The following is a 16,226-nucleotide window of genomic DNA, read 5'->3' as shown; positions in this document are numbered from 1 at the left end:
TGATTGGAAAACAGAATCTTTATGACTGGTTGCATTACACACAAAGTATTTTCAAACCTTCCTCATACAGCAGTTTGCTTTTTTCAGGTGTAACAATCGTACTTTTTTAAAATCTCATTTTACTTTTGTTGATGGGTTTTCTATTTCTTTGGTGCAACAAAGTGAGAAATCCGGCAACATCACAACAAAGAGATGTGTAGGTGTAGGAACATTGACAATTATATAGTTTTTTTTTTTTACCATGACTCCATGAAAATAACTAGTAGCTCACAATTTTCAAATTACTCATTATTACATTAGCCAACACCTTGATGCAACCGAGCCTCAGACTACCGGCCAACTCTAGCTTAGCTTTGGTTGGTTATTAAATTGTTGGCTCCTACTGTTACTTCTGACCGTTACATCATTTATTGTTGTTTTAAAATAAACATAAAATAAAATAAACCTCCTTAATACCAGTTAGTATATACGTTAGTTAGTGTTGCAGGCTGTTAATGGCAACCAAAAAGGTGGAAAGGCGTTACAACCTGTTCACCATCAGCAATAAAAAGTGTTTAAACCTTTATGATCTTACACGTGGCACCTTTTTAAAGGTCCGGTGTGTAGGATTTAGTAGCAGCTAGCAGTGAAGTTGCAGATTGTAACCGAATGAATACTCTCCCACGCCTCACCCTCTACATGTAGGAAAAACTCTGGCTGCAAAATTCACACAAAGACCAAAAGATCATCAAGATCAGTGTTTGGTTTGTCCGTTCTGGGCTACTGTACTCTGCTAATAGATGCTCCTAAATCTTACATACTGGACCTTTAAGTTTAAAAATGTATTTTTCAAGGGACACAAACAACAACAGAAACAACACTAACCACAAAAAACATAGTTGTGTCAAAATAAATAAAATATCTACGTAAAATAACGAGTAGCAACCAATTTATTCGACATTGTACACCAATTATCAGTTATAAAACATTGTGACATTTATTATAAAAATAATGAAGAAAGTCAAGTATGAATATCGCATGCTGAGAAGAAAAACACTCATGAGACTGATGGGTTCCTTTGTTTAGAGGAACTAAACCTTCAGAATACATTACTGAGAGAAACCCAGGTTTCACACGGCGGACGAGATAAAATCCCAGAGGTTCATTTTTCCTGAGTTTCCGCTCACGTTTTGACAGACACAGCAGCTCCTCATCCACACTCGGCGGTGCAAAATGAGATAACCGGCTAAGTAATTCTTCTGCAGAGCCAGACGGAGTCATTCAGCCATTTGTTCAGACTAATGGGTTTCACCTCATAATGAAGCAGCGCTGTCTGTTAGCGGGAATTAACCTAAATTAATTACGTTCATATCAATTGACGGATATTTTGCTGTCACAGAATAATGAGAGACTTTACATGAAGTTGGAAACTTTTAATTTCATGCACCTTTAACATATTACATACAGCATGAAGAAAGTAAATAAGGACATTAAGCAGTGTCAATTCAATTTGTCTAAGTGGTGTATGAAGGTGACTGGTCATCCCAAATCCCTACCAGGGCAATAAATTATGCTTATATAATGTAAGTAATTGTTATGCAGGTCAGTCTTTTGTCCACCTCAGTACAAGGGTAGCAGAAGCTGCCCAGCAGGAAGGCCAATGTGACCCAGCCCTGCATATAAACATTAAAATGTGCAGACAGCGTATTTGCACATGCTTAAAAAAAAAGTTGAGTTAGTCTTTGGTTGTTTTTCATTTTCCGTGTATTCATGTTTGTTTGTGAAGGTCGCACTGACCAATGTGTATTATACCGTGTGCAGGAGTCTGTGCGGGTTTGTTTTGATCCGCATGGATCCATTTAATAAAGCCTGCTTTCCAGCTGTCGAGTCAAAGCTGAGTGCAACAAAAAGAGGAAATGCAGAACTAATTCAGTCGAGCGGGCAGCATACCGAGAGGACATTTTAGAGCCAGCATGGTGGAGACAGATCAGTAGCATTCTCTAATGTCCAGCAGCAAAACTAAACATGTCAACGTGAGAATTATGCTTAGATTAGGTTGATTGGATTATATGTGCGTATTTAAACTGTCTCCTGTAGATATGATCGCCACTGAAAAGCCACAGAAGAATGAGATTTAGGCTCTGAAAACTATGGGACCCATAGTAATGTTGGTCATGTTAACGGACATTAAACAGTACACCCTTGCATTGTCTATGAATGAAGTCGATACAGGCACTGTGAACAACACAGGGGTCCTGGAAGTGGCACGAGAAGACCGTGCATGTCGGTAGAAGATGTTAACAACAGAGAAACCAACCCGAGTAAACGTTTTATTTTCAGCTTATGCACGCCTGGAAGTGTGCAACAAAACAAATCTTCCCATGATGCAAACAGTCTGCCTTCAGTTTTACAAGAGAAGTGACTTCATGGTTGGTTTGAGAGTTCAAAACATTAAGTTCAAGTACATTACTCAAGTACCATATGAAGTGTATTAGTTCTACAAATGCACTTTTTGCTCATTTATTTGGTTACATTCATTATTTTGCAGATTCAGATAAAAAAGGGAACATTGTGTAACTTTTCTACCATTCTACCATAACAATTTATCTGATTTTGATGAAACTGAGTCTGGGTCTGTGCTCAGAGTTGTTTTTAATTATGTATTCTCTACTTTTGCTGAAGAACTTTTACTTTCATCTCTGTCTAAGTTACTTATATTGTATTAGCAACACACGAGCATCAGACAACTAGTAACTAGCTTGGTTGGCAATGAACTAATGACAGGAAAGCTTTTATTTCACGAAGCTCTCACGACGACTAAAAGTCAGTCCCAGAGTTACTCTTCTTTGCATCTCGGTCCATCTTTCATCTTGTCTTAGCCTCTATCATCACGCTGCTGAGCCCAGTTACATTGCTTACTTACCCAGCTCCGGTTCTGGCACGACACTTTAGCTTACAGCAGCTATGGTTTGCAACAGTTCACTATCCAGAGAGTTGACACAATGTGACCTAGTTTCACCAAAATTAGTGAAATAGTTGGTGGTGTGCATTATTATCGCAGGTGATTGAATCCGGACCACATAGTGTGAGAACACGCATGACAGAGACACCATCCACCTGATTACAAGTCAGGTGAGATGTTGGAACCATCAGTAAGTTCCTGCTGGTGGATGTCAAGCTGCGATCAATCTCATAGAACAGGGTTCGGCAACTAAGTTTGGACGCGGGCCAATTTTTTTTCCTGACAATTCCATCGGTCCATGACCATGCGCGCGGGGGGGGGTTCTGCGTCCTGATTGGCTGAGTGAGAACCGCACGTGTGTTCTGCGTCCTGATTAATTAAGGGAGTACTGTACAAAATGCGTGTAATAAGGTGTATAAAAGTGTGTGGTTAGGGGTTTTACGGCCTTAATTCACTAATTTTGGTGAAAACTAGGTCACATTGTGTCACCTCCTTCTGTGATTTACAGGGTTCCCAGATGGATAGTGAACTGTTGCAAACCATAGCTGCTGTAAGCTAAAGTGTCGTGCCAAACCGGAGCTGGAAGTAAGCAATGTTGTACTGGGCTCAGCAGCGTGATGATAGAGGCTAGACAAGATGAAAGATGGACCGAGATGCAAAGAAGAGTAACTCTGGGACTGACTTTTAGTCGTCGTGAGAGCTTCGTGAAATAAAAGCTTTCCTGTCATTAGTTCATTGCTAACCAAGCTAGTTACTACTATGAAAGAAGTGCTTAGTTCTTCAGCAAAAGTAGAGAATACATAATTAAAAACAACTCTGAGCACAGACCCAGACTCAGTTTCATCAAAATCAGATAAATTGTTATGTAATGGTGTGTGACTGAAGTCAGAATGGTAGAAAAGTTACACAATGTTCCCTTTTTTATCTGAATCTGCAAAATAATGAATGTAACCAAATAAATGAGCAAAAAGTGCATTTGTAGAATAATCACTTCATATGGTACTTGAGTAATGTACTTGAACTTAATGTTTTGAACTCTCAAACCAACCATGAAGTCACTTCTCTTGTAAAACTGAAGATTTGTTTTGTGCACACTTCCAGGCGTGCATAAGCTCAAATAAAAACGTTTACTCGGGTGGTTTCTCTGTGTTAACATCTTCTACCGACATGCACGGTCTTCTCGTGCCACTTCCCGGACCCCTGTGTTGTTCACAGTGCCTGTTCGACTTCATTCTAGACAATGCAAGGGTGTACTGTTTAATGTCTTAACATGACCAACATTAGTATAGGGTTCCATAGTTTTCAGAGCCTAAATCTCATTCTTGTGTGGCTTTTCAGTGGCGAGCATATCTACAGGAGACAGTATTAAATACCACATATAATCCATCAACCTAATCTAAGCATAATTTCACATTGACATGTTTAGTTTTGCTGCTGGACATTAAAGAATGCTACTGATCTGTCTCCACCATGCTGGCTCTAAAATGTCCTCTCGGTTGCTGCCCGCTCGACTGAATTAGTTCTGCATTTCCTCTTTTTGTTTCACTCCGCTTTGACTCGACAGGTGGAAAGCAGGCTTTATTTAATGGATCCATGCGGATCAAAACAAACCGCACAGACTCCTGCACACGGTATAATAAACATTGGTCAGTGCGACCTTCACAAAACAACATGATACACGGAAAATGAAAAACAACCAAAAGCACTCAACTTTTTTTTTTTTTTTAAGCATGTGCAAATACGCTGTCTGCACATTTTAATGTTTATATGCAGGGCTGGGTCACATTGGCCTTCCTGCTGGGCAGCTTCTGCTACCCTTGTACTGAAGTGGACAAAAGACTGACCTGCATAACAATTACTTACATTATATAAGCATAATTTATTGCCCTGGTAGGGATTTGGGAGACCAGTCACCTTCTACACCACTTAGACAATTGAATTGACACTGCTTAATGTCCTTCTTTACTTTCTTCATGCTGTAATTATGTTAAAGGTGCATGAAATTAAAAGTTTCCAACTTCATTAAAGTCTCTCATTATTCTGTGACAGCAAAATATCCGTCAATTGATATGACGTAATTAATTTAGGTTAATTCCCGCTAACAGACAGCGCTGCTTCATTACGAGGTGAAACCCATTAGTCTGAACAAATGGCTGAATGACTCCGTCTGGCTCTGCAGAAGAATTACTTAGCCGGTTATCTCATTTTGCACCGCCGAGTGTGGATGAGGAGCTGCTGTGTCTGTCAAAACGTGAGCGGAAACTCAGGAAAAATGAAACTCTGGGATTTTATCTCGTCCGCGTGTGAAACCTGGGTTTCTCTCGTAATGTATTCTGAAGGTTTAGTTCTCTAAACAAAGGAAACCATCAGTCTCATGAGTGTTTTTCTTCTCAACAGCGATATTCACTACTTCTTCTATTATTTTTTAATAAATGTCACAATGTTTTATAACTGTAATTGGTGTACAATGGTGATAAATTGGTTGGTACTATTTTACGTAGATATTTATTTATTTTGACACAACTATGTTTTTTGTGGTTAGTGGTGTGTTGTTTGTGTCCCTTGAAAAAATACATTTTTAAACTTAAAGGTCCCGTTGTAAGATTTGGGCATCTATTCAGCCAGTACAGTAGCCCAGAACGGACAAACCAAAACATGATCTTGATGATCTTTTGGTCTTTGTGTGAATTTTGCAGCCAGAGTTTTTCCTACATGTAGAGGTGAGGCGTGGGAGAGTATTATTCGGTACAATCTGCAACTTCACTGCTAGCTGCTACTAAATCCTACACACCGGCATTTAAAAAGGTGCCACGTGTAAGATTATAAAGGTTTAAACACTTTTTATTGCTGTGGTGAAAGTTGTAACGCTTTCCACCTTTTTGGTTGCCATAACAGCCTACAACACTAATAACTATATACTAACTGGTATTAAGGAGGTTTATTTTATTTTATGTTTATTTTAAACAACAACAAATGATGTAACAGGTCAGAAGTAAATAGGAGCCAACATTTAAATAACTCGTAGCTAAGGGGTAATTTGAAAAATTGTGAGTTAACTAGTTATTTTCCATGGAGGCAATGGTAAAAACAAAACAATACTATAAAAGATAATTGTATAATGTCCCTACACCTACACATCTTGTGTGATGTCTTCACTTTGTTGCACCCAAAGAAATAGGAAAACCATCAAAAAAGTAAAACGAGATAAAAAGTTGATTGTTACACCTGAAAAAAGCAACTGCTGTATGAGGAGGTTTGAAAATACTTGTGTGTAATGCAACCATCATAAAGATATCTGTTTCGAATCAGAAACACGCCAAACAACAATATATGAATTAATCACGGACACGAGATGTTCTTAAGACGGACGGTGCTTTGAATGCATAGAAATGCATTTTGCCCACAGACCTGAATATCCGGGAGAAAAACGTGGCTACAGCAGTCTCTGTAGTCTGAGTTGTACTTACAGACATTCTTTCTTTCGCCCCGTACTTGCTTAGAGGGAGCTTCATATTCTTGAGCAGCATGACGAGCACTCAGCTGTGAGAGAAACTGTCAGAGTTCCCGACAGCTAATCAAACTTTGAAGACGAAGCTGCTGCGATTGTTGAAATTTAAAACACCAGCGAATCGTGTCATATTCCCCTCAGTGTGGTTTCTGTGGTCGTCAGTGGTGACACAGCAGCCAAGGTGGCACGTTCGTGACTGCAGCAGCCACACACACAATACCTGAGTATTTTCGGCCATAAGTTATGAACAATACATTACATGTTATTGCATTTTGGGTTGATGTGGTGGAGCTGTAAGCAAAGCTGCATCCAGCAGGTACACGGCAACGTTTCTGACAAAGCTGGTGAATGTAAATCCAGTATTTACTCAGTTTTATCACGTTTTTGGTCTCTATGGTGATGGGTTTTAATCTGAAAACATCTGCCTGCTTTGAGAAGGATGAGAGTGAAGCCACACTCGCTATAAATGTCTGCAAAGCTGAATGGAGCTGCAGACTGTGGCGATAATGCATGTGTCTTTGAATGTTAAAGACGTAGTTAAAGTCTACAAGATTACAGCCATACTCCCCTATTTAAAAGTGATGCTTTGTTGAGGCGTCGTCAAACACCAGTCAGCTGAAGTACCTGGGCAAAAACATGTGCAAAACATCCAGACTTTGCTTATTTAGCTTTAGATTGAGGCTCATTTGCATTTTTAAACATAACATTTTAGAAAACTTGTTCTTCTTCATCTGGGGGAGTTTCATGGTGATATTGTTAGTTTAGTTTTGTTCTAAATCACCTGAAGTTTGCATTGAAGATAACAGAAATGGTTTAATACATCAAAAATCTGTTCCTCCTCTCGACTCTGTGGATGTGATTGATCAGAGTTGATTGAACGTTGCCTGGTAACATCTAAAAAAAAAAAAAAAGTCTTTCTAAATCCTGATTGGTGCACAGACGTGTGTGACACCGTCATTTTCAACTCACTTAAACCAGCGTGAGATTAATGGCATGGTTCACGTACGGCCAAGGACGAAGCGCTCTGTAGGAGCCAAATGCTGAATGATAACTCCCACCCAGCAGCGCAGCTTGTTTACCGGCTGCCTTAAAGAAATACATGCCTACAGAAGCATCGGCTGCTGCACCAACAGTCCACAGAGCAGCTTCTGTCCTCAGGATGTGAGACTCCTCATTCACCCTCATCTGCCACCATAAAGAGTATTTGCCACATATACCTGCCTTTGCATGAATTTCTAAGTTTCAGAGTCTTTATATATCTTTTACGTTACTTTAAGTGCCTGGTGTAAAAGTGAGCGTCCTATTGGGGGATTTAACTGTAGTCATATTATGCATCATGTGCAGACTCACATGTTGGGTTATGGACCCCAGGAAGAGTTTCTGTTGCCAAGGTAACCACTGATGGATAATATAAACAGTAAGAAAAGAGGGGAAGGTGTCATACCTCCTAAACTGTGTTTTCTTTGAAGACCTACATGTACAACTTGCTTTTCTGCAGTCGGTGATTGTTTGAGTCCGGTGCTGTTTATTCCCTCCAGATTTTCATACGCCGTCTCTGAAGCGGTTGCATATAGAAAACTATAAGTAAGGATTTCTCCCACAGGCTAGAACATGTGCACATACAACTGTATAAAAACTTTTCCAAATTTAACCTGATGCATCCAGAAGGCACGGCAGGCGTTAAAGGTTCTAAGATCACATGATTTAGCTGAATGATTTCAGCTATTACAATCTGGCAGTAAGAGCAATCGCTGAAATGGGAGGAGAATGGCCCAATGCAGCGACGGCATGATCCGACCGAACTCTGACGCACATTATTATTGAAATCTTTCTCTCGGAACTGACCCCTTCAGAGATGAGTCATTTGTGTATTTCGTTAGTATATATATTTATATTTCAGCTGGGTTAGACTGCCCTGATCAGCGACAACAACATCAAGAGTTAGAAGAATTAGAGTTTGTTGTGTCTCCGATTCGGTGAAAGATGCCAGACGTGGAGATTAAGGCAAATTCCTGCAATTTCACCCATCAGAGCGGTTCATGACACCAAATCCGATCTTGATGTTTTCGGAGGCGCAGATCAACACGGCGGTGAAAGCTGCAGCATGCTTTCCTAAACACGTTTTCCACTATTGTGCAGTCACAGAAAATTAATGGCATCTGATAAGGCTGTTTCATAACCCAGCAAATGGCAACGCAGTCCACCTCTGCTGCAGCTGCGTAATTAGCTTTAATAGAGGCCCACACGGTGCCTGTTTTTTGTGTTGCACAGTGAAGCAATCTGTTGGTAAGAAATTGTCACATAAATCACAAGACAGATCATTTCTGCTTTTCAGTTTCAAGTGTTAATTTGACTCAAGGACCACTGGCAGATTTTAATTTTAATACATCAGAGGTAATTTGCTTTTCAGTGTCTCCAACATTATGTTTCAGCACCACACATCCAGTGTTTTCTGTTCTAACTTATTTGCACTGAGCTGGTTAGTAGCCATCAGCCTAGCAGGGCTGATGCAGCATGTCGAACACCCACGCACAGACACACTTTAAACCCTCTAAAGGGCAGCCATGCACAATGTTGTTCACCGATGTTTTGCAGCGTGTATTGATGCATTTTACTACATGAATAGGGCAACAAATCACAAACCAAGTCTAATGACACAAAGGTTGTCAGTGCATGTATATTAATAAGATAAAGGTAGAATAAACCAACACTGACTCTTGCAGTCAATCTTCTTCCTAATCATGAATGGGACGCCAAATAACAAGGACCACGCCAATATAGATTTAAGTTTAGACGGATTTATTGCAAGTGATGGAAAAGGATGCACCGAGATGATGTCCTGTAGGAGAGAAGAAGGGGTGAGGGTCGAAGGGATAAAGGGGGAGAAAACAGGGTCTTTGGTGGATGGGGTTTGACCGGTATCGGGAAGACTGGATGGACCCTGGGAGGACGAGACGTTTCTCTGTAGCTCTGTATTTTAGAGCCTCTGTGTTCCTGTGTATGGATGAAGAGAGAGAGACAGCGATAACAAAAAGGAAAGAGGGTTTTGGAGGGGGAGGGAGTGTGAAAACTCGAAGTCGAAGAGGAGTGAATGGAAAGGTGTTTAAGTACTTGTGAAACAAATGGGTGAGTTCGAGGCTGGCTCCTTGACTTCCTCAGAGGCCACAAAAAAAACAGTAATGGTTCATTAGTTGTTGTGTTTTTTTCTATTAACGCACATTTTATTCTCGAGAAGCATTTCCCGCTGCAGGATTGTGTGTGTGTGTTTGTATGAAGTCTTCTCGGGCTTAGTACTAATTATTTTTGCACATCTGCAGACTTTATTTCTGCGCTAATAACCCTGCACCAGTGCTGAACCATGAAATGTGTAATAATGCGGTAGTCGCTAATCTAGATATTTTGGCAAGAAAACAAATGAAGTGTTTATGGAGCGAGGAAACAGTGGTTGGTGCTCCTCCTCCATGAGTCTTTAAACTGCTGAGAAAGAAACAATGTTTTAAAGGGCAGCCGAGGATGCCAATCAGGCATAAACTTAAATAACACATGATGAAGTTTAAATTTTGATTAGGACACCCCTTTTGCTTCAATGACTCGTTCTTTCAATCTGCTTATGAGTTGCGTCAACAGTCTTGAAGGGTTCCCATGGAGCACAAAACCATCTCCAGTTGGGTTTGTTTGGGTGATGTGTGAGTCCCTAACCCTAAACCCCCTCTCCTTGATTGGGGTCATCGTCCTGCCACACCTCCTCTCCTAATTGGTTCATAGTGGGAACCACACATGTAGGTACCATCCTATTTCAGTAAGCATTTGGCAGTAAAAGTCCTTTCTGTGATGCTGCTGTCACGATTCCACCAGCAGCACCCTTGACGAAATGATAAGGCTCTCCACCTTCTCCAAGCGGGTGAACTGAATCTTTTCAGCTGGAGGATCAGACACCGTTGACAGCAAAGAGACAAAGGAGGGAGGGTCAGATCAGAAATTGAAAGAACGAAGAAGCGGAAACTTTAGCCTGACACCTGACTGTGCTGTGGTGACGATGATATTCCTCACTTTGGTAGGGTCAAGAATGACGACTGCTGTGCCGACTCCCCAGCACCACGTCACTCGCATTGACTTTCATATAATTCATATAAATTCACAGCATTTGTGGACTATTCCCCTGCAGGTTCTTGAACTCTGGTTAAACCCAGCCAGGATCTTTCCTTTCTTTTCTTTCTTTGACCTCCACAAACGCTCTGTAGAGACCAAATTAAAGAGGGAAGGACAGAAAAGCTGTATTTCAGAAGATTTACGTAACTAAACTGATAACCTCATATGCATTAAGTATAAAACAATATATGAACAATTCAGTGTGTGCAGGTGCTTCCCAGAGGCGGACCAGCTCTCTCTGGCTGAGGTAAGGGTTTTGCTGTCCTCTATTACCGCCCCCAGACCAGTGTTGTCTGTTCAGCCTGTAGACTCCACCATGACAGGATGGGTGACCTGTCTGGTCTCAGGGCATCAACGAGGAGTTGACGGATCATGCGTGAGTCAGCATCGGTGGATCTCCATTTGAGTCCGCCCCTGCTGTCTGCTGCTGATTGAGGGCTTCGCTTGCTCCTTCATCCGTCTTAACTGGAGACAACAGCTTTTGTTTCTGTTGGATGTTAGGTACAGAGAAACTGTTTATACAGCAAATAAAAACCAGAACATGCAGGTCAACTGGTGACACAGCAACTCCACCTCTGTGGACTTCCATCCACCAAAGAAAAATGCCAAAATCAACGTTTGTTTTTGCACATCTGTAAGGAGACGCTTGGTTTATTGCTGATTCTTCGTCTGGAATCTATAAATGATCAATCTCCATCTATCAAGCTTTCCTCTCGGGGACTGGGGCCGGCCGCGCAGCAGCAAGATCTTTGACAGTTTAACAGGGCGAAGCAAAGCGAGGACAAGCTGAGTAAAAACAATAGTAAGATGGACAAATAATGAACAAGGTGTTGGGATGGTCTTTTGTGTTAATAAAATAATGAGATGTGACAGAGGCTCTCTGATATTGTCCACTTAGCCATCTTTATGGCCAGCCTAGCAAATGAGACTGTGTGACTAAGTATCAAACGCAGAGGAAAGGGCGCTGATTACCCAGTGTCCTAATTAATTTATTTTTCTGGGGGCTTTGGCTCTGTATGTTAAATAGGTCGGGTGTAATTTAGTAATATTTTGTAATAACTCCTACCACAGTGACCAGCACGGGCATATTACCATGGAGAGCACGCTTTGCTCATCCAAGAATTACTGTGATATATACAAAAGATGGTCCTAATGAGAGGCCGCATGGAGGAAAAAGAGCAGGCTATACTCACATCTATTGTCCACAGATAAAAACGCACATCCAGCGATCATGTGTGTTTGCTTTTATTTCCCCGGGATCTTCTTCAAATGAAATGTACCTTTGAAATGGAAGAAGTTCAAGGAAAATGAATCACATCTTTTCTTTGCCCTTTGTGGCTGACGCATGCGATAATCTACAGGTTTTGCAAAAGCACCTTTAAGGTCACACGTGGAGAAACTTGACAGCAGTTTTGTCAGTAAAAGCTGCTACAAGAGTCTCTAATGTATTATTGGTGTTTAATGACTTCAGCAAGAAAGAAAACCCGATGGAGGAAATTCATTTACATGTATCCAGGTGCTCTGTGGTGACTCTATACTCAGTTCTTGGTTTAATTTACCCCTATTCCGCCTGGTATTGTTTCTGATAATTTTATCCGGTTAATGCTCTCAGGGGTGTTACTTTGAGTCTTACCTGCAAATTACACTTGAGAGAACTTGTCAACCCATTCACGTCCAAGTACAAGGTACACAAGGTGAAATATTATTTCTTGGAAGAAATAGGACCTCACTAAAAAAACTAATTTAAATTGAAGCAAAGCTGCTGACCTGTCAGCAACTGGTGCACATCGAGTCACGGGAGCTACGAGGGCAAGAAAATCAAGGTTATGCATTTCTGGAACTTTCATGTTATCTGTTATCCTCCTGTCTTGTCTTTCTAGGTCTAGGCCTGATTACCTGCCTACCTCATGTGTTTTCACCTGTGCCTTCCTTTTCCCTCTATTTATCTCTGTGCTCCTTTGTTTGTCGCCAGTTCGTCTGTCTGTACAGCGTCTCTTGTCTAGTATTCTTGACCTTTGTTACCTGATCTTCGACCTCAAGCCTGTTTTTTCTGACCACGATTTTTTGCTTCCGGATTTGTACTGTTGCCTGTATTTGTGTTTTTCTATTGGACCTTAGATAACCACACCTTTTTGACACACCACCATTGGGTACTCACAGTACATTTTTCATAATTGACATTGTGATGCACTTATGTACTCAAAATAGCAAGTACATGCATTTAGTCAAACCAGGCGTTTGGCAGCCATTGTACTTTGAACATCAGCCTTCTAACATACCCACAGTGACCATGTTATATCATAGTTCGGCTTGTTACACGGTAACCTCTGCTAATTAGTACTAAAACAAAGTACACGCTGAGGCCTGCGAATATCAAGAGATGCAGCTGTGCACAGAGCCTTGAGTTTAGAAGACTGGAGCATAGTGATTGATTTGTAGCCTTCAGAGTCAAAAAATTATAAAAGAATTAGGCAAAATACTCCAAGGATAGGAGTTGCCACAGTCAGTGTCCATGTAGACTGCATGCACCCAACCACCTCAAAACAAAAATTAGAAAGACAGTAGTACCCAAGGTACAAGTAATGCGTCCATTCACCAAAATCAAGTTTTAATTCCCAAGAATAACACATCCACAAATGAAACATAAGAAAAGGAGACAGCAAAATACCTGAGAAGTTTACTCGGAACAGTTTTGCTCATATATACATAGAAAACTATCCTGTGTTAATCTTGTGAAAATTCCACATTGACCGCTGATTTGGACTTAAAATCCATTGTGTCCTTTTAGTAAATGGATGAGATATTTGATGGATCCACGGTTGAAGTGCACCAATGGGCACTATTATTTCCGAAACTACTCTCCCGACTGAAACCCACTCAGTTTTCAACTGTGGAACAATCGTCTGACCGCGAGAGCTGCTGTTGAGCCACCGGTGAGCCCCGAATAAGCGAGGTCAAGGGACCAAAAGGTGAACCATTTTAAAAAGAAGATTGGAAAAGCAGCAGCAGGAAATGATTGATAACCAAAAGAAAGAGGCACAAAAATAAAAATGTTCAACACGATATTCATACCTTCGTCTTTTTGTACATGAAACTAAAACCTCCACAGAAAGAGCACTGACACTGGCTCACACTCTCAACCGTGAAATGATTCCTCTGGGGACCATTGATACGCCAGATTCCCGCTGGATTTTTTTCCTCAGTTGTCATGAGCCTCCACCCGGAGACACAGAATAAGTCTAAATGATGTAAAGGGCCTTCAATCAAAAGGATTACTTTATTGCCTTAGAGCGTTGTACATTTTACGTGGTAGTAGTATTTGATTTCCATTAATCACATTGCCTCACATCACCAGCTCATGAAGTGTAAAAAAGATAATCCTATGTTAAATGTGGGCACAAGTCCTGTCTCTGTAATGAGACAGTATCGTGGTGGTCGTTGGTTGTAGTGTGGTGGGTGTATCTCGTCACTGTCTTCTCTAGATTGATGCTGCATTGATATTTGTCCTTTTTTAGCATGGAGCCTCTTATTAAAGCGCCTCTGTCTCGGTTTTCCTGCAGAGGGACCCATCAGTTGTGCATAATGCATAAAGTTTTTTGACGACATTATAAAACTATAAAAGTGCCTAATGTAGAATTTGGACCCCGATACTTCTCATTACTTCCCAACAGTGTGCAATAGGATCATAAGAAAAAGGTATAAAATGTAGAATTATTTTACACTTGTATCCATTTAACCAAAAAGTCAACTTAAGATATGGGAATAAAATAGCTTAAATATTAGAACCCACGATTAGCTTGATAGGACTCGGTATTTACTTTTATTTTTATTCCCTCTAAATGGAAAATAAAGTTGCGTCTATATTACAGAAGGCAAAGTGCCAAAAGATGCTTTCATTCACTTGACATTTACATTTTGATTAGTAAACAAGTGGAGGGAGCTTTTATCAAACTGCACTAATGCATGAATCTTTTTGTCTGAATTCGCGCAGTGTTGGCTTTTGCTTAATACATTGTGTTTTGTTTAGACTGATTCTGACATTGAAGTAACTACTTCCTCAAAAAATACATGTTTTTTTGTTGTTTGTTTTGGCCAGTTATTTGAACAATATCTTTCTTGATTCTACCCCCACAAAAATTATATAACATTGTTTGGCCCCAGCTTTTCTGTCCCAACAAGATCAGGACTGTCAAACAAACAAATTTGCATGTGAAGATTTGCCAAAGTTGAACTGAAAACTTCAAGTTGTTCAAAAATAATAGATTCACTCTGAAACATCAATCCCACTCGAACCCTACACCTAAGCCGAGATCAGTTCAGCTTTGGACAGGTCCAATTAGGGCAGATTTAAAATAGGTACATTCGTTTTTTTTTTGTGTTGTTGGACAAATGTACCAGGAGGTTTCTGAGTCACTATGTCAATCCTTTGGCTATGCACTAAATACATATTAAGGACTGAACGTATTCATACAAAAAAGCTGCTTCCATTAGCTATACATGTATAATAGGCAGCCCTGAACTGTGAAAACGTTTCTCCAGCCCATGAGGGGAAATTTTACACTCAAAAGCGGTTTTCAGGTGTTGGAGATTTTAGTGAATCATTATATACTATTGCTTTTTTTTTTTTATGTCTGAGAGGGTGGGGAGACTAATATTGTTGTTGTGCGTGATGCCATGTGCGTTTTGGAGGCAGTTTAACATATAAAGATTTGCGGTTCACAAAGCTTAAATTCAGCATCACAGCAATCTATCATATTCCTGAAATGGGGCAACTTAGGTAATGGTGCGTATTTTTAATTAGATTTCTTTTCAGTTATTAACGAGGCACTTATCCATGGTCTTCATCGTTGGACATCGACAATGTTGTGTCGACCATAATGAGCTCTGTTCAATTCCATTTGACGTTTTTGGACACAATGCTATCACCTAAGAGGATTGGAGGACAAATGTGCTTAGATGGATACAATACAGTAGTTTATGTGCAACAATACGGTGGGTTTGCAACCAACAGTTCTGAGTTAGGGTTCGGTCAGAGCATTTCCGCAGCCTTAATGGTCCCACTGTGGGGTTATCTCAGGAGAACGCTGGCACACGTGCGTTGCCAGGATGACCAGTCGTCCTCTGCTGCCACGTTCCTCTGCAGCGTGGTACAAACGCTCTGACCCACTTCTTGAAGAGTGGGGGATCTCGGATCACAGGTAGCTGCCCAGCTTCACTCTGGCGGGTTTGACAGGATGGCTTCTGGCGTAACTTTATATCTTTCAGTTTGGTTGCCTAGCTATCATTTTTGTTGACCTTGAAGGCCGCTCAGAAAACGCCGATTACGAGTTCCTAACCACGGTTCGAGGTCTCTCTTCCATCTCTGGACGACCCAACATTACTAAACTCAGGACAACCTTAACAATCATCCCCTTTTGCATCTGACATTAGTGCCGCAACTTCCACACGTGACGCCACTTGCCAGGCAGCTGTTCCACCTCTTGTCACGTGCTGTCTTTCTCTTGCTTTGCTTGTGCATGCGGCCCCTGTTCTGTCGTGAATTTGCCTGACTGTCTCCCTGCCCGATGCTCATGTGTTTGACTTATCTAACGCCGTTTGTTAATTGTGCTTGTCGCAGTCTATCGCCAA

The sequence above is a fragment of the Larimichthys crocea genome, chromosome XXIII (genome assembly GCF_000972845.2).
Source record: "Larimichthys crocea isolate SSNF chromosome XXIII, L_crocea_2.0, whole genome shotgun sequence".
Lineage (NCBI taxonomy): Eukaryota > Metazoa > Chordata > Actinopteri > Sciaenidae > Larimichthys > Larimichthys crocea.
This window is presented reverse-complemented; position numbering follows the sequence as displayed.